Source organism: Triturus cristatus, chromosome 5_2 (assembly GCF_964204655.1).
Source record: "Triturus cristatus chromosome 5_2, aTriCri1.1, whole genome shotgun sequence".
In the NCBI taxonomy this organism is placed as follows: Eukaryota; Metazoa; Chordata; class Amphibia; order Caudata; family Salamandridae; genus Triturus; species Triturus cristatus.
The window spans coordinates 1,028,791,889-1,028,811,028 of record NC_140588.1 but is presented as its reverse complement, the minus strand read 5'-3'; positions in this window follow the sequence as shown (position 1 = coordinate 1,028,811,028).

Below are 19,140 nucleotides of genomic sequence, written 5' to 3'. Positions count from 1 at the left end.
CTGGGATGTACATTACATTTACGTCTTGGATGCACAGTACACTTGCATCTGGGAGGCACAATACACTTGCATCTGGGATGTACATTACATTTACGTCTGGGATGCACAGTACACTTGCATCTGGGATGTACATTACATTTACGTCTGGGATGCACAGTACACTTGCATCTGGGAGGCACAATAAACTTGCATCTGGGATGCACAGTACACTTGCAACTGAGACGCACAGTACACCTGCATCTGGGATGTACAGTACATTTGCATCTGGGAGGCACAGTACACTTGCATCTGGGATGCACAGTACATTTGCATCTGGGATGCACAGTACACTTGCATTTGGAATGCACAGTATACTTGCATCTGGAATGTACATTACATTTGCGTCTGGGATGCACAGTTCATTACTGCTCTGCGCGCTGAGGCGCACAGTGACTGTGTGCCCTGGTGTCAGCACACTGCACTCGGACACAGATGGCATGACTAGGTACAACAGGGTCAGAGGGAAACTGCTACTCTCGAGCAAGGTGCTGAAGCCAGAACCCGTCGGGTACCCCCCCCCCAATCCCTGCTCTGGTTATCAGTATCCCTCGGAGCAGGGAGGAGAGACATCATTACTTCTAGATCAAGGTTCCGACACTGGACCTCATTGTGTGATTCCGGACACATTACTATATCTCCCCTTGACAGAAGCCTCATATCCTACTATTAATCGGGAGAGCTTAGAAACTCCTCGAATCCAGTATGAAGCACTATGTACATAATATAACTGGAATTTCGTATGGCACGGATTGTGCATGTGGAAGAGTCAAAGGGCAGCTGCCCCATTTGAGGGTTTCACCCGAGCCAGCAACGACGGAAGCTGCCTCAACGCCGGGGACATGGGGGCGCGGGCACAAATGGCGGGGGGACCTCCCAATACGAGTAGCCCATAACTCTACTGGGTCTGGTAACGGGAGTTAATCCTGGCTTCCAGGTTAAAACCAATGGTGTGATCCTGGACAACTCACCTTTTCCGGAAATCAATACACATAGCGGATTTTAAAACCTGCTGCACATTCTCCCGCCCCACTCACCTGTGAAGAGCAGAGTCCCGATCGGAGGGTCAGGTCACCGCGGCTCTGCAGAATGCCAGGGCGGGCAGGGCGTCATGGGCACCGGCAGAGCCTGCTGTAGATCCGCGGTGTGCGTGGCCGAATCCAGCGGCGCTTCGATCCGGTGAACTGCGGAGCTCCTGCAGCGGACTCTGGTGCAGGGCTTAGTACCCCCAGGGGCACCCCGCTCACCCCCCTCCCCCAAATTAGGTTACCCAAAGAAGACACAAGAAACAGTTGTAGATGGGTAACAAATGCTGCAGGATTTATTACATAATTCCAGGATATGTAATAGGTGGGTTATCTTACGGGCGATCCAAGGGCCATCTACTTCACCTGCCCCGCCTGATGAGCCGGGCAGCACGGGAACGACCCGCAAGTGCTGCCCCCCAAGTGATTCTTTTTCGATCACGTGCCGTTGAAATTCTACTCACACCCCCCCCTCTCGGGGCGGAGCGTCGCATAGCAAGCCCCCGGTTGTTCAGGCCCACAACCGCCCGCAGGCCTAGCGGGGCGCCGACCGGCTTCCGGGACCTCTCTGGAGGCTCCTCGTTTTGGCTCAGGCACCACGTGGTGCCGCGCAGAGGTACCCTTTGTACCGGCCTGCTTCCAGATCGCCCTGTAACTCCGCCTGCAACGAAAAGAAAACATTAAAACGTTCAGCCAAAAACCCCACCCCACCACACCACGCCGGGTAAGCGGTAGGGAGGGTAAAAAGGCGAGGTGGGCGACAAAGAGGTCGCCAGTGAGGGTGGGGGAAGGCTAAATAGCCTTGACGCGCCTTTCGCGTCACTTCCGGCCCCCGACACGGAGGGGGGCACAATCAGGATCCCTGCCCCCGCCCCCCCCGAGGTAGGGAGTGGGGAGGGGTGACCGGGGCCCCGGGGCCACTAAGGCGCCGACCGCCGAGTGGCCCCCTGCGGGGGCCGCGGTCAGCGGCATAGTACCCCCAGGGGCACCCCGCTCACCCCCCTCCCCCAAATTAGGTTACCCAAAGAAGACACAAGAAACAGTTGTAGATGGGTAACAAATGCTGCAGGATTTATTACATAATTCCAGGATATGTAATAGGTGGGTTATCTTACGGGCGATCCAAGGGCAGGCGGCCATCTACTTCACCTGCCCCGCCTGATGAGCCGGGCAGCACGGGAACGACCCGCAAGTGCTGCCCCCCAAGTGATTCTTTTTCGATCACGTGCCGTTGAAATTCTACTCACACCCCCCCTCTCGGGGCGGAGCGTCGCATAGCAAGCCCCCGGTTGTTCAGGCCCACAACCGCCCGCAGGCCTAGCGGGGCGCCGACCGGCTTCCGGGACCTCTCTGGAGGCTCCTCGTTTTGGCTCAGGCACCACGTGGTGCCGCGCAGAGGTACCCTTTGTACCGGCCTGCTTCCAGATCGCCCTGTAACTCCGCCACAGCCCTGGAGGCGGCTAACCGTCGCAGCCAGGGCCCCCCACCAACCTAGCTCTTTACCTGCACCCTCTATTCACCAATGCTTCGCTTAAATCCAATAAAACAGGTCCATGCCTCTTTGGGAGAAGTGTACTCCATCCAAGTCGAAGTACCCCTTTACATTCCCCCGGATCATCTCATGGCGAATAAAGCCCAAACCCCTTTGGGCGGGACTCAAACCCTGTGAGATCCCTTATAACCACAGGCCCAAGACATACCAGTGAGCTATAGCTCCTGGATTGTAGATGGCCCCAACTATGTCCCCAATCCCTAGACGCTATCCCAATCGGATAGGGTCTGATGAAATAGAGGGGCCTGTGAAGATGTGCGATAACTATTCGCCCCCCAGCGGGAAGGTTACACCTATTCACCATCCTGGGCCTGCCCGCTTTGACTATTGTGACGAGAAGGGTTACTTAATGTGACCATGGGCAAGGGGCGACTCTTGCCCCTGCCCACCATCCCTTATACCTTATAGGAATTATGCCCCTCCGGATCCCTCAGTGATGATCCCTTAAGCATACCAGCTTCGGGAATCTGTTTGGCTTGAGCGTTGCGCGCTGTCATAATGCCCCCTTGTATTTGCCCCGCTGACACCCCAGATATTGGGACAGCAGTACCAGTCTCTTGCCGCTGCCGTACGCGACCAGTGATTCAGGACGCGACCAGTGATTCCGGTGGGGGGTGCCACCAACCGCAATGGTCCTCCAAGCATTACGGAAAGCCCATTTTACCTGGGCCTCTCTCCAATTGATGGTGATTACACCCAGCTGAAGGCCAGAGGCCCGCCTAAGGAGCCTGTTCACTTGTTTTGCTACCCGGCTCCCTTGTGGGAGGACCACAGAGTTAGGGCAACGCGTGCGCTCCCAGGGCACGGTGCTGCTGGAAGCAGATATCTGATACTCACACGCTGGTATCTTATCTGTTGCTAAATGCCCTACTGAAGGAAGTTTCCCAAGAACCGTAGGCTTCGCGGTCCCACCTAACTTGATCCCATCACCTGGGGGGATACCAGTGGTGGCAGGACCTGCATGGTAACTCCATCCCGGCGTAGCGAGGTGGGCGACAAAGAGGTCGCCAGTGAGGGTGGGGGAAGGCTAAATAGCCTTCCCCTCACACCTGGGCCCGGAAGTGACGCGCCTTTCGCGTCACTTCCGGCCCCCGACACGGAGGGGGGCACAATCAGGATCCCTGCCCCCGCCCCCCCCGAGGTAGGGAGTGGGGAGGGGTGACCGGGGCCCCGGGGCCACTAAGGCGCCGACCGCCGAGTGGCCCCCTGCGGGGGCCGCGGTCAGCGGCAGATATTGCACCGTCGGGATCCGGTCCGTAGCCTCTGTTAGGATCAGAGATCTGGCGAGTTTAGTAGCTTAGATACAAGGGTTTCTTGGTCCGGTCTCTGACGCTTTATTAACCTTGTGCTGTGCTGCTTCGGTGCTGTATTGACCTGGTGCAGCTCGGATCCTGGTACTAGCGCTGTGTGGGTCTGGTGCTGCTCTGTTCTGGATTAGGTGCTGTATTGACATGGTGCAGCTCGGATCCTGGTACTAGCGCTGTGTGGGTCTGATGCTGTTCTGGATTTGGTGCTGTATTGACCTGGTGCAGCTCGGATCCTGGTACTAGCGCTTTTTGAGTCTGATGCTGCTCTGTTCTGGATTAGGTGCTGTATTACCTGGTGCAGCTCGGATCCTGGTACTAGCGCTGTGTGGGTCTGATGCTGTTCTGGATTTGGTGCTGTATTGACCTGGTGCTGTATTGACCTGGTGCAGCTCGGATCCTGGTGCTAGCGCTGTGTGGGTCTGATGCTGCTCTGTTATGGATTTGGAGCTGTATTGACCTGGTCCAGCGCGGGTCCTGGTTCTAGAGCAGTGTGGATTTGGTAGGGCCCTGCCCTGGACTTGGTGCTGTATTGGCTTGGTTTTAGTGGTGTGCTGGACTGGCGCAGTTCTTGATTTAACACTTTATTGACCTGTTGATATCTTGATTTTGAATTGGGTGCTTTATGGCACGAGTGCTGTTTAGATCCTGGATTTTCTTCTGTATATTGTGGTTTCCTAATCCTGGGTGTAGCTTTCGGATTGATCTGTTTCTACTGTCAACGCGGTGCTGTAATAAGAAGGTTCCCGGATCTACTGATCTGCGGAGATGGCGCTTTGTGTGTCTAGAGCTGCACTAATCGCATTGGTGGTGGATTAATGCTGTGCTGCTTGAATCTGGTGCTGTTTTGATCTGGAAATGCTCCGTCCATGCGAATCTTCTACAGGTAGAGCCTGGTGACGTCAGCCGACCAATCACCGCCTCCCCGGCCCACTGAAAGGCTCAGCAGTGACAGCAGCCCATTCACAAAAATCCATCGGAATCCGAACAGCCTTCGGTGCCAGGGCAGCCGGCGCGTGCCCGCTGCAGCAGCGTCGAGAGTGACCCTGGGAGGACATGCCACGCAATTTAGCTACAGAATACTTAGCATCCGCCTTGGATACCATTATATTGGGTATTTCTATCTCTTGTCGAGTACAGTGCTTAGAAACGGCAGAAGTGTAAGCGCTGCCTAAAACACGTTGTTATATGATTTAAACCGTAGCAAAACACTGAAGGATACGGTGCTACATAAACCTTTTCAATTTATAATGCTAACAATGATACGGCAGAATCATGCTAAATATCTGGTTTTGGTCACAGTTTGAATCCTTTGCTCAATTTGCTCTTGTGTCTTCCTACTACATACCAGATTGCTTTGCTCCCTTCATCTTGATATTAAAGCGTACACATAGCCCTTCCCAGCACATTCATTTCTAACAACTTCTAATTAACTCCATAAAAGTGAGTCAATATGTTTTGGGCTTTGTGGTGACTCTATTGAAGGATCATAGCTTTCCGGCAATCATTGAGCGTTCTGCCATCACCAGCCAAAAATACGTGGGTAAGTGGGGCAGTAGCGGCTAGTGACATTTGAAAGTGGGCTAGTGACATTTGAAAGTGGTGGGGCGTGAAAGCAAATACAACACAAAGCTGGAGGTGCCAATGGCGGAGGATACATGCCGCTATAATACAACACAAACATAGTTGTGGCCCCATATATAACAACAATGCCATTGCATTCCTAGAAGCTGTAAAGTGCACAGTAAATTGATCTGCTTTCTGGTGCCCGTTGCTCCAACAAAAAATGATTTCACCAACTTTAAAAGATGTCAGCCACCTACACAATGTAGCTCACGCTTGCAGACCAATCAGATACATTTTACTGATGACACATGACAAACAAAACGCTGCCTTAGAGTTCAGATCGCACATCAAGTAAAATGTTAACCGCAAACAAACCCCCTTTGTTCTGCATTAGAGTTTGCCGCTCAAAGTGGGAATCTTTGGGGATCATAATCCAATTTTAGTCTTTTTTAGGGCTGCCCTTAGGCCTGACCCTAGAAAGGCGCCAGGGGCCAATAACATAGAATCTTCCACAGATAACTTAAGAGTTAAATGGAAAGGTATGGATTTCCCCAGATTGTTCCAAAAGATGGTAAAAACTTATCCATCACTTTGTGAGACTTGTCTCACATTGGACAATCCTAACCCAGAGGCAGTTTCTGCTTTTGTCCTACTATGTGCAGGCATTAAAAAACTGATTTCGAGACCTGTAGTTCCACTCAGTCCCGACCCTAGGTGGTTTAACAGCACTTGCTCTAGGGCAACCAGAGAACTTAGAGCCGCCCTTTCAGCTTCCCCCAGAGACCCTAACCTTATCAGATTACTAAGGTATATTTATAAAAGAGCAGTGAAGCAGAGGCAAGATGTGATTTTAAAAGAGCACTGGAGTAACTTGGCTTGTGCTGCAAAGTTTAATAATACAAATGGTTTTTGGACAGCCGCCAAGTCACTGAGAGAGTTTGGCAATACACTCACCCCGTTAAGTTGTAATATAACGAGTGAAGCGTGGGTAGCCCATTTAAAAAAAATATATGCTGTTACATCTCAGTGCGAAGATACTTCTGACAACCTCGCTGCTGCTCAAATCCAAATATCTTTATCGGAAGTTGAGGATGCAATTAACCAGAGCCTGGGCAACAAAGCTCCGGGCCCGGACGGGCTACCAATCGATCTTATAAAATCTAGGCCAGAGTTTTGGGCCCCTTTGCTACTCAATGTTTTTAATAATTTGACAACAACTAAAATCCCCAATACTTGGTCTACATCTGTAATTGATCCCATCTTTAAAAAGGTAGATAGATCCAACCCGAGCTGTTATAGACCAATCTCTCTAATTGATAATACCCTTAAGATATTGGGGGGGTCTTATTTAAAAAAATCAGAATTTGGGCAGAGGAGGAAAACATATTAAACAAATGCCAGCTGGGTTTCCGAAGTCATCTTGGAATGGTGGAACAGTGTCTCAATCTTAATTTAATTATAGGAAAATATACAATCGCTCGACACAGTCCCCTTTACCTAGCATTTATGGATCTCACCTCCGCATTTGATTTTGTTAATAGATCTCGGCTTTGGCAATGCCTTTTAGACTACGGGTTGGACAAAGACATGGTGTATTTTTTTGCGTATCTACATAGGGATTTAAGGGCTCCGGTGAGAATAAGCACGGATGGGGCAGTTTCAGGGGACATAGCGGTTGGAAGAGGCATCAGACAAGGGTGTGTCCTTGCCCCACTTTTGTTTATTTTATATGTTAATGAGCTACATAATGTGTTGTGTGAACAAACCACAGATGTCCCAATAATTAATGGTAATAAACTGCCTGCTCTATTATATGCAGACGATGCTGTTTTAATGGGACGCACATCCAATGCTCTGCGTATTTTAGTTAGGGGTTTTGTAGTTTTTATGAATAGGCTGAATCTTTGCACGAATTTTAAGAAATCTTTTTTAATATGTTGTGGTCCTAAAAAATGCCTTATTAATGTCATTACCTCGGGCTCAGATACCCTGTTACGCACTCGCACTTTCCCGTACTTGGGTTTACAATTTTCAGATAATGGATCCTGGGCACCTCATTTGGCATATGGCCGTACCAAATTTTTAAAAGCATTTAATTCAATAATAAGTCTCCCTCAACCAAAAAGAATCGAGATAGTACTGTCCCTACTTAAAATTTATAGGACACAATGTGTACCAATCATGACTGATGGGGCTGAAATTTGGGGTTTCATAAACCTGAAAAGCGTCCAGGTTGAAGAAAATAGATTTTGCAGGAGAATTCTGGGGTTACCAATTTCATCATCTACTTTTGCCTGCCATAACGAGTTAAAATTATCTTACTTAGAGGATTATATTAGGTCCCGCCCTGTCATGTTTTGGCTGAAGGTCTGGAAAAACCCGGCAGCCTCACTAACAAGGGAGATGATAGTTGATTGTTTAAAATGTGACAGGGGAGGAGACATACCATGGCTCGCAGAAGTAAAGGCAAATCTGACAAGAGTTAATCTTGGTCATATCTTTCATAAACCAGACCAATTAGATGGAATTGATAAAAAGATTGTCCGCAAAGTCTTATACAAATACTATGGGGACATAAGATATGCACAGGAATACACCAAATTATCCGTGGCACAATATATATCAATGGCAGAAGAAGGTGGACCTTCCTCTTGTTTACCAGCTAGTTATCTTTTAAGAGATATCACTCGTTGGGAGCGAAGCCTTTTTTTTCGCCTTAGATCCGGCACAATAAAATACTTGCTGTGTTTTCCCTTAGGCTATCAACCCAACATTGAGGATTTGGCTTACCCCTGTGGCAACCTAAGAAAGCAGTCTATGTTGAATTTCTTGTTCTTCTGCACTTTCTATCAAAAGTATAGTATGCAGCTACTAATCCCATTTTTTAGGGCTAATGGAATAACGGATTTTAAGGTTGCATATAAAACTATTCTTCAGCTTAATGATGAGGATTTAACATTTCGAGCTTGCACTTTTTTAAAAATGGCTATCCGCTCACGTTCTTCCATGAATCCTTGAATGTTGGACTAGGACGCACTACATGCACTTTTTTTATTTTATACTTAAACAGGGTAATATGAGATATGAGTGATATCTGGACGTACAGAGCACCATGTATGGAATTTAATAAGTTTGTCCTTTTTTGTTGCTATTTTTCTCAGTCCTATTTGCACTTTGAACATTGGCACTTTCTCACACGATGCTGCTGTTTGCAATACTGGTAATAATCTTGTGATGTTTATTAAATTGTTTTATGTGGTTTGCTTTTAATAGAAGCTGAGGGCTTTTTAATGTGACCTAATAATTTGTCCATCCTTGCTGCTATCTTCTGAAATATTTGCACTTTGCACTTTGGCACTCTAGCATATGAAGCCGCTATCGAAAATGCGTGATAATTCTGCAATGTTTCACTGAATTGTTTTATAGTCGAGCTCTGCTCTTAAAACTTAAAGATGATGGATCAATGTAAATGCTTTTATGATTAATTATGTGAGAAATGTTTTTACTTTTATGGATAGTGCATATCCGAATAAAGATCAATGAAACTGAATATCAACAATGCCATTGCATTCCTAGAAGCTGTAAAGTGCACAGTAAATTGATCTGCTTTCTGGTGCCCGTTGCTCCAACAAAAAATAATTTCACCAACCTTAAAAGATGTCAGCGTCCTACACAATGTAGCTCACGCTTGCAGACTGAAGTAAACACACGGTTCACAACAAGTGGATTCCAGGTAGATTTATTCCATCAGAGAGGACAACTTAAACAACCACACAGGACGGACTCTAACTGCTAATCAACAGTCAACCCATCATAGAACCTAGAACCCCAGTGATACAATAACACTCCATCATAGAACGTAAGCACAGATAACATGGACACTACACACCTTCCCCCCCAAAACCAAAAAAAACACAAAAAAAAACTAAAACATAACAAAATCATTCATTTTAACAGGTGGTTTCTTCACCCGAGAACTTCTCCTTGGAATAAGTGGAACGTGAACCTCAACAGAAGAAGTAGCACAATGGTTTTCTACAGGGACTACATTCGATGTTGCAGAGGAACATTGATTCAAACAAGGTTCAACAGCATTCCCAACATTATCCAAATTGGCAACATTAGAAGAAGGAAACACCCCTTCAAACTCAGAATTAGAACCATTCAATGTATCCAGAAAATTTTGAAAATCCCCATTCTCCTCAGTATCCACAGACTTCTTTGCCGGAGGAACAGGTGACTCATCAGAAACATTTTTGGATCTAAATATGGATATCCGTCTGAAATTCCATATTTTGCCACCATGTACCCTAACAGCTCTGCTGAAAACTTCAATGACCTTCACCGGGTCAGACCATTTAGACCAACGTTTGTCAATGCCACCCAATTTAACACGAACAAAATCACCCACTTTAATTTTACAATCCTTTGAGGAATTGTTGTTCCTCGCATTTTGCATCTTATCTTGGTATTTTTGAATCCGCTCTCTAACCATTTTGAGATCCACCATGGAATCAGGACACTTGTTATTCTTCAACCAACACGGCATGAGCTTAGAGGACGGCTTCCTTCCCCTTAACATCTCAAATGGAGAACAACCAGTAACAGAATGAGGGGACATCCGATATGTGTGCAAAGTGGCCCGTAAAGCCTTCCTCCAATCAATATTACTTTTAATAGCTAACTGTATAGATCCCTTTACAACCCTATTAAAACGCTCAACCTGACCATTAGCCATTGGATTATAGTTAGAAACCCTTTTGTGCGTGACCCCACATTTGTTTAGAAACATTTCAAATTCATGACTAATAAATTGTGGCCCATTATCAGAAACTAATTCAGATGGAATGCCTTCTCTACTAAAGATGTTATCCAAGAAAAAGAGGGCGCACAGCGGAATGGCTGCCTCCTGAGACAGCTCCGCCGGACGGGGAACGCAAATGGCGCAAAAAGCATGACAGAGGGAGCGCCGCGGCCAGAAACACATCGCAGCAATGATCGGAAGCTGCCCTTCACAGAAGGGGGGTGAGAGGGTCGATCGAGAGCCCCGCTTTCCCTGAAAAAACGAACTCTGAAGCTTCCGGGCGTGCGAGGCTAACGGCTCCCAAGATGGCGGCGCCCACCGACACGAAGACGCGCTCTGAGTGACATCGGCATTGCCGGTAAGGAAGGACGCTGGTGAGGGACGCGATCGCCGCCCGGACACTACAAGCTCACTCCTGACACATTGCGGGAGCCCCGGGGGCACAGGCACGGACTGAGATGCGCGGAGGGGGCCCCGTGAGAGCCTCCATGCTGGCCGCCTGCCCGATTGACCGCTGAGGAGGCGAGAGCTCGGCTACGGTGTGACCGCATCGGCGGAGATACATAACGCTGTGCTACGGCGGGGGCTGCGAGAGCGGAGAGGTGAGGAGACTGCTGAGGCCCCCGTTGCGGGACCGAGGAGCGCCTCGCCGGACGAGAGGGAGGACATCTGCTGCAGGCTGGCCTCGTGAGCATGGTGGACCCGGGCAGAGGAGAGATCCACGTGCACTGCGCCCAAGACCGGCACATATAGAGCCCAGCGGATGGCGGTGAGCGTGTGAGACTGCTGGATGAACGGAGATAGCTGGGCCACGTACTGAACGCAACTGCGCTGAAAAGCGCCGCTGGGGCCCATGCGGGACGAATGGCTGGAATGAGGAGCTAAACAACGGAACCATTGCAGAGTGCTGTGAGCCTGCCGTTCTGCTGTGACACCCCCGGACTCCGTCTGCGGAGTGCCCGATAGGTGATTTTGGACGGCGGGGACCGGGGGGCCCAGCGGCGCACTTGGACACTATGGGAAAGCCGGAGAAGACGCAAACGAAGCTCCCCTTTGAAACCAAGCGCCAGACCAAAGGCGCCACTCTACCACCAGACGAAGCAACGGGGGCTGACGACGCAACGCCACAGGGCATGGCGGAGGCGCTGAGGGCCATCCAGCAGAGCTTACAGGACGTACATGGTAAACTTGATACCATCACACTGCGTGTCGACAACATGGCGGCGAAGCTGGATGCGCACGGAGAGCGGCTAACGGAGGCAGAGACCCGAATCGGGGCGCTGGAGGACGCATCCCAAACCACCACTCAAAAATACACCGAGGCTGAGAAGCTGCTGGAGGCGATGAGGCAAAAGACGGAGGATTTAGAAGCGCGCTCAAGACGCAATAATGTGAGAATCACGGGGGTTCCGGAATCTACCAACACGGGCCGGATGGAAACGTATGTTGAGGAGCTGATTAAGGACGTTGTGGGCGCGGAGCACCTATCCCCAATGTTCCTCATTGAGCGAGCGCACAGGTCGCTGGCTCCAAGACCAAAGCCTGGGGCACCCCCGCGGCCCATAGTCGCCAGAGTCCTCAACTACAGGGACCGTGATGTTGTCCTTCGAATAGCGCGCGAGAAGCAGCAGATCACGCACCAAGGAAACAAACTGGCATTCTACCCGGACTTCACCCTCACAGTCCAACAAGCGCGGAAAGAGTTCAATCCGGTAAAGAAAAAGCTTCGTGACATGGGGGTTGACTACGCCATGCTCTACCCTGCCCGGTTGCGGATAACGCACGACGGACGTGCGGTACTGTGCCACTCGCCCCGAGAGGCGTCTGAACTTATCAAAAAAATCGGAGCTAAGCGCAAAGAGAGACGGAGAGTTGAGGAAGCCACGGACGCTGACTAAATTATTGAGCACAAGGACCACTGAGGACCGGCGCAGCTGCTCTACACCACGTGCTGAACACGCGGCCTCGGCGGGGTGAATAACGGAGGGCGACAGGGCAGACGAGGAGACTTCCACCATGGCACAGACTGCGAGTGCATTTGCTGTGAATGACCAAGCCTGGGCCTCTGAAGGGCTGGATGCCGGTAAAACTGCTACTATACAAGTCGGGGTGGTGCTGCAGGAGCTCCTGATCACGGAAGTTCGGGGGTGGGATTCCCCTATCGGACAGAGACCGCACACAGTAGGAAACAGTCGCTCCCTGAGGGGAAGGCGTTCGTTATGTCTGGGATGGCAGACGAACCACCCAGATGGACAGCGTGAGAAACGAGCCCTGACTGCCAGAACTATATCATAGGTATGTAGGTCAAGTGCGGGTGGAGGGAGGAGCGGATGGCTGGGAAAAAGACTCTCTGCTAGCAGGACAGTAATGCTACAAGTGGGACGCTGTGAACATTGCTGAGACTGCGACGGACCCTGGAGAGGGTCGATGTGATGCTTACATAGATGTGGGACCCTTGGGGTCCTGAACAGGGATTTGTCCCCGTCCACATCCATTAAGTTGGATGGAGAGGTGTGTTCTAGGCGGTCCCCCAAAGAGGGAGATCCCCGAATCCAGTTACCTTAATGTTTGACATTAGTTATGGGGTATGTCTTTGGCATAGTTGGGGTGCTGAAGTGGGTGGGGGGAAGCGGGATACAGTTGGGAAGTTGCAATGTTGGTCACTGTGCATGAGATGCATCGCTGAATTCCGAGTAAATTTGCTCAGGCAACAGAGGGTCCATACCCACTGCGACAGTTATAGGGACGCGCCCGCTAGGTGTAAGGGTGATTGCTGTATGCCTGCTACTGCTAGGAGATGGCTGATAGCGGAGTAGGTGCGAGATTGCTTCGATTGATCACATGGAATGTCCGAGGGCTTGGTAACCCCAAGAAAATCAGGCAAACACTGGCATACCTGGACAGACAGCGCGTAGATATTGCACTCATACAGGAGACACACTGCGCGCCGTCACGCCGAGTTAATGTGGGCCGTAGGTGGGCTGAGTCCGTACACTATTCCTCTTACTCCTCCAATGCACGGGGGGTGATGGTATTGATAAAAAAAGGACTGAAATATACCATTGAGTCGGTCGAGAAGGATGACATGGGACGGTTTGTTATTCTGACTGGTCTCCTGCGGAGACAGAGACTGGCTGTGGTGAATGTCTACGGGCCTAACGTGGACGATCCGCAGTTCTACCAATCGCTGTGGAGCAAACTGCGCGACCTCCAGGCTCCCCATGTGGTGTGGGGTGGAGACTTTAATATTGCGCTCTGCGAGGACTTTGACCGCTCTGGGGCGACAACAGAGCCACATAGGCATGCCCTCCATGTCCTAAAGGACATAATGGTTGATAAGGCGCTTACTGATATCTGGAGGCATAGACATCCGGATGACCTAGAAGCCACTCATGTGACTACGTCGCGCGGTAGTTGGTCCCGTATAGACTACTGGCTGGTCTCGGGCGACGTTGCACGATGGACAAGGGAGGTTCGTCACCTGCCTAGAACGCTATCCGATCATAGCCCGGTGCTCCTCGCCTTGGAGCTCCCGGACTACACGCCACCTCCGTTCAGTTGGAGATTCAATGCTAAAGCACTCATAGACCCCCTGTACACTGATACCATCGGGCAGGCGATACAGGAATACTTTGACAATAACGCGCCTACAGCGACCGACCCGGGAGTGCTCTGGGAGGCCTGCAAGGCTACTATACGCGGCGTCTGCATAAGCACCAATGCAGGCATACTTAAAGACATCCGACGGCAAATCGGAGTCAAAGAGGATAAACTCCGAGTCCTAGAACGTGACTACGAACGCACACAAAATGCTCGGCTACTGGGGGACATTCGGACTACACTGTCCGAATTTCAGAGCCTCGCGGATGACGAAATTAAATATACCATGAAACGACAGATTGCAAGGGCCTATGGGGAGGGCGGCAGACCAGGAGGGCGACTGGCGGCTAAAATATGTGAGGGACGTGCGCCGCAGAACATACAGGTGATCCGTGGACGGTGGGGGGAACGACATTATGGCGAGCAAGAAATACTGGGGGAATTTATGGATGCATACGGAGAGCTGTATGCCTCCAGGCCTACGGCCGCTGAGGCTGAAATCGGGGAATACCTCGAAGACGTGGCGATAGCGTGGCTATCGGACACACATCGCGAATATCTATCCCAACCTATCACAGTGGAGGAGGTCACAGAAATCATTAAGTCACTGCCGAATGGTAAGGCTCCGGGCCCCGATGGCTTTACATGCGAATTTTATAAGGCGTTTGTTGACCAGCTGGCCCCCCGTCTAGTGGAAATGTATGGAAACGCACATGAGCAACAACGACTGCCGCCCACACTGCGGGACGCAATACTACTGGCCCTCCTCAAGCCACAGAAAGATCCGGAGCTTTGTGACTCCTATAGACCACTGTCCCTCATAAACGTGGATAACAAGATCTTAGCTAAATTGCTTGCTGCACGTCTGAACCCGCTGATGCCCAGACTGATCTTGCCTGACCAGTCTGGATTCATACCAGAACGCTCCACTGCTCACAATACGCGGACACTATTTGCGCTTGCGCATTACTTAACACCTGAGACGAAGGCGGCGGCGGTCTTCCTAGACGCAGCCAAGGCCTTTGATTCTCTAGAATGGAAATATATGACTAAGGTGTTGCGGAGGATGGGATTCCCACTTGCGTTCCTTCAATGGATCCACTTGCTATATGATGCACCTGTGGCGAGGATTAGGGTGAATAACTATATTTCAGACACCATTGCTATACGGAGAGGGACGAGACAGGGATGCCCGCTGTCCCCTCTTTTGTTTGCTATAGCACTGGAGCCGCTCGCCTGCAAGATAAGACAGGGACATCATTATTCAGCCCTGCAGTTTCCGCAACGGCCACTGCACATCTCCCTGTACGCAGATGATATGCTACTCTACGTAAGGGACCCACAGACCAATCTGAATCCACTTTTGAGGGAATACATAAAATTTGCACGTAAATCTGGGGTCACCATAAATTGGGCCAAATCCCTGATTATTCCCTTGACTGATACCACACACCCGCACCCCATAGATTATCCATTGGAGTGGAAAACGGACCCAATAAAATATTTGGGGGTATGGTTTCACAGGGACCCGGAAATTGTTATCAGGTCTAACTACGGGACGGCAATTGACACACTGGAGGAGAGGGTGGGAAGATGGATTCAGCTGCCTTTATCGCTGGCTGACCGTATTGCTATCGTCAAGATGGTACTCCTGCCGAAGTTACTTTACCTGTTCACTAACATCCCTATACACCCCCCAATGGAGGTGTTCCGCAGGATTACCTCGTTGGTCCTCCGGCTTGTTTGGGCGGGAAAGACGGCCAGGGTGGAGATGCGGACACTCACGTTACCGTACAGTCAAGGAGGGTTCGGGGTCCCAGACTTCTATCATTATTACCTCTGTGCGCAGGCGCAGTACGCACACTACTGGTACCACAGGATCCCATTTCTCACCCACACTGCGATAGAAGAGGGGGATGCGCTGCCTGTCCCACTCGAGGCGATTATCACCCATCGTAGGCCGCCACTGCATACGCAAGACATAAACACCATTGACACAACGAACAAAGCATGGCATACCATGGGCAGACTGGCCAATAAACTGCCGCTGTATGCCCCGGCGCTCAGGCTCCAATGGCATCCGGCTATATCGGTAACGCAAGAAAGAGTGGGATTGGATCTGCTGCGGCAGGTAGGCATTGACACAGTAGGAGATTTGTACGATAACGGGACTTTTAAAACACTTGAACATCTCACATTCATTAGTAACATGTCTACGCTATTTCGCTTCAATTATTACCGGCTGCAAAGAGCCGTGAAGGAACTGTATCCAGATTACCCGTTGGAACCGAAAGAGCTGACTGCGTTGCAATGGCTGATCACCACACCAGCTAAACGACACCTGGTGTCTACACTCTATACAAAACTACAGGGGGACATAGCGGGGAACACGCACACCTCAATGGAGAAATGGAAGAGCTGTCTAGATGCACAGCTAACAGAGGAAGAGTGGACGGTTGCCTGCACCCTGACGGGAATGCTGACACCCAATGGTAATCTCCGCATACTACATTTCAAATACCTGCACCAAACATACTACACACCGGCTCGGCTACACCGTTATGGGCTGCGTGGGGATGCTAGATGCGAGCGATGTGGGGCTGATGGTGCAGATTTTATACATCTGGCGTGGTCGTGTGAGGCGGTGGGGAGATACTGGGAGCAGGTGACGAGATCGCTAGGGGCCATGGTGGGAAGTGAGGTGCGCTGCGATGCTAAGACCTGTTTGCTAGGGTTGCTGCCCGAGATACGGGCCCTAAAGCGCAGATTTTGCATGATTGCATTACTAATGGCCAAAAGAAGGGTATCGCTCTGTTGGTATGGAAAGAAGGTCCCAAAACTGAAAGACTGGCTCACGGACCTAACGTACTGTAGGGATACCCTGAGGACCTACGAAGAGGAGCTCCCTGCTGGATCAACACCCAGAGACTACTGGGTATACTTAACTCAATATCTGCAAAGTGTTTCCGTAGAATCACCAAGCGATTAACATGTGAGTGGAAGGGTGGTGGGGGTGGAGGACCTCTGGTTAAGACACAAACCAATGATTCGGATGAAGGATGCTGTTGTGCTGTGACCGAAATGTTTTGGTTATTGTTCGATTGTAAACAATTACAAATGCCAATAAAAAAAAAAAAAAAAAAAAAAAAAATGTTATCCAAGAATTCTATGATATGGTTAGAGGTTATTTTGTCTACCACCTTGACTTCTGGCCATTTCGAAAAATAATCCACTAAAACCACCGCAAAGACCTGTTTAGCAGAAGAAAAATTCAAAGGACCAATAATATCAATTCCTAATTTGCTCCAAGGACACAAGGAATACTCAATAGGTGAAATCCCCACAGATAGAGGCTTGACCGATTTGTCACTTTTAGAACACTGCATACAATCTCTAACCCACCTGTCCACCATACCATCCATGCTAGGCCACCAATAAAATTCTCTCAAACGACGTTTGGTGGAAGACATTCCTAAATGTCCTTCATGTGACAACTTTACTAACTGTTCTCTAACACCTAGAGGTGGAACAATCTTATCACCTCTAATTACGAATCCATGCAAAAACATGAGTTCATCATTCACTTTCCAAAACGAACTCAAATCACCACTCAACTTCCTTTCTTCTTGCCATCCTCTTTGTAAGTACTTTACAACATTTTGTAAAACATCATCTTCCGACATTGCCTTGAACCAAATCTCCTCCGAGATAGCACTCGAACTTATACTTTCCTTCACATCTTCCATAGTATAAGCTACGTCACATTCCTCAGAGGTAATACTTACCCCAGAACACTCATCTAAAGACAACCGAGACATGCAATCCGCATGAACATTCAAACGGCCAGGAATATATACAACTGAACACTGATATTCCTGCAGTTTAGCAGCTAACCTGGCTAAACGAGCAGTCAAAGTTCTACCACCACCAGCCGCTAACATGTTTATCAGAGGTTTATGGTCAGTCCTTAATTGAAACTTTGTCCCCCATAAGAATTGCCTAAAATGCTGCGCAGCCCAGGTACACGCAAGTAATTCCTTTTCAATAGTAGAGTAATTAACCTCCGCTCCTTTTAAAGTTCTTGAGGCATACGAAACAACATACTCCTCCCCAAATTTCTTTTGTAAAAGCACAGCGCCTAAACCAATGTTACTAGCGTCTACTGCTACTATACATTCCCCACCAATAGTAAAAGGTCTCAAAAACGGAGCCACACAAATCTCATTTTTAAGTGTTTCAAAAGCTAACTTTTGCTCACTTCCCCAGATGAATTTAGCATTTTTCTTCAGTAAATTGCGCAACGGAAACACTTTTGAAGCATAATTCTTAACAAACTTACTGTAAAATTCCGTTAAACCTAAGAATGACAACAATTGATCTTTAGAAGAAGGAGGCGGAGCTTTAGTAATACTAGCCACATGATCCATTTTTGGTTTGATACCCTCTCTTGAAATCTCGTGGCCTAAATATTCCACATTATCTTTTCTGAATTTACATTTGGAAAGCTTAAGCGTTAAACCTTTGCACTGTATGTTATTCAGCACCTTTTTTAGATTGCAATCATGGTCTTCAGAGTCTTTTCCGAAAATCAGAATATCATCCTGAAAGGCTATGGCACCAGGGCAACCTTCCAGGACATCCTTCATGATTCTCTGAAAGACCGAAGCGGCACTAGCCAAACCAAATGGCATCCTCTTATATTGAAACATGCCTTCCGGAGTAATGAAAGCTGTCAAACATTTGGATTGTTCATGTAACACAATCTGGTGGTATGCACTCGCCAAATCAACTGTGGAAAACACACACGCACCAGATAAAGTTGATATCAATTCATGAATGTTGGGTAAAGGATGTCTATCAATCCAAATCTCCTTATTTAAGCTACGGAGATCAACACACAGCCTAAGATCTCCGTTGCCTTTAAGGGAAAGAACCACCGGAGAAACCCATGGGGATGATTCTATAGGTTCTATAACATTCCTTGACACTAGATCCTTCAACATGTCTTTTAACTTGTCACGATATGCTAAGGGAACATTACGGACCCTATGTCTCACAGGAATAGCAGAATCCTTAAGTATTATTTTGTGTTTAAAATTTGCATATTCCCCAAGTTGATCACTGAACACTTTAGGAAACATTTTTTTAATGTCATCGACACAATCCCCACTAAAAATACTGTATACTGGTGGAGTTGCATTGGGATCTAATTTTATGCCCAATTCTTGTTGATGGGGCCACCCAAGTATAGAT